This window comes from Hibiscus syriacus, unplaced genomic scaffold (assembly GCF_006381635.1).
Source record: "Hibiscus syriacus cultivar Baekdansim isolate YM2019G1 unplaced genomic scaffold, ASM638163v2 tig00116959_pilon, whole genome shotgun sequence".
NCBI classification, from domain to species: Eukaryota; Viridiplantae; Streptophyta; class Magnoliopsida; order Malvales; family Malvaceae; genus Hibiscus; species Hibiscus syriacus.
Genome location: NW_024063485.1, coordinates 4929034 through 4930070, shown reverse-complemented (window position 1 = coordinate 4930070; position 1037 = coordinate 4929034).

Genomic DNA, 1037 nt, shown 5'->3' with positions numbered 1-1037 from the left:
CGTGGCATTTAAATAAGAGGAAACTCTTCAATATTCATTCAGACCTAATGCACAAAACAAAATGTGCATGACCTTAGCATTGAGTTGGAACTCTTTATTCTCTTCTTCACTCCACTTCATCATAACTGTAGTTGAAGTAGACTGACGGTCAAGATAGAGCTCCAAGCTCCTAGATCGTTATCTTGAATGAAGAGCATCATCCTATTCTTCCAATAAGCATAATTAACTATATTGAAAAATGGTGACTTGTTGACCGGTTATGAGTCTTCAATGTAGTAGGAGTTGGACGTTGAAGCCATCCTTTTTGGTTGATAGAGGAAGTGTATATATCTCACCTATGACATTCTCAAGGTTGTTAAATCGTCGATAGAGACTCACTTTGATACCAATCATTAGGATTAATGAAGCTCAATTGATCAACCAAAAATGGTGCCAAGAGTGGGTGAATTGGCAAAATAAAATTTTAGGAGTATGGAGAGAAAATATAGAAAATTTGCAAAACAATTTAGACTGGTTCGACTTTTCGACTAAGTTTACATCCACTACCTTAGCTCCACACTAAGTATTTTCTAACAAATTCACTAATTCGTTCTTTCTTTTTCTAGGCTCAAGAGTAACATTTTACAACTCCCTAGTTTTCAATGGCCAAACTAGAACCAAACCCTTTTTTACAAATGATAAGAATGTAAACAAGAACCTCTCAAGGAAGGTGTTTACACAATTAAGCTCACTAAAACACTTATGTACAAGAGAAAAGAAAAAAGGGAGAATAAAATAGCTTTTATTTTGATGTGAATTGCTTGGATAGGTGTTGCAAACTTCTTCAAGTGTCCTCAATTTGTTTTTATATGTTGGAATGAGTTACTAGCCGTTTCTAACCGTTGGGATGTTTTGCAGCCTTTGGAAGCCTTAATTTTGAGCATTAAATTCTCACCTACAACTTTGGTATCGAGACCAGGAAGTTGGTATCGAGATCGAGCATAAAAACATTTAAAATATATCCATTGAAACCCAAAGTATCAAAACTACAAGGAAAG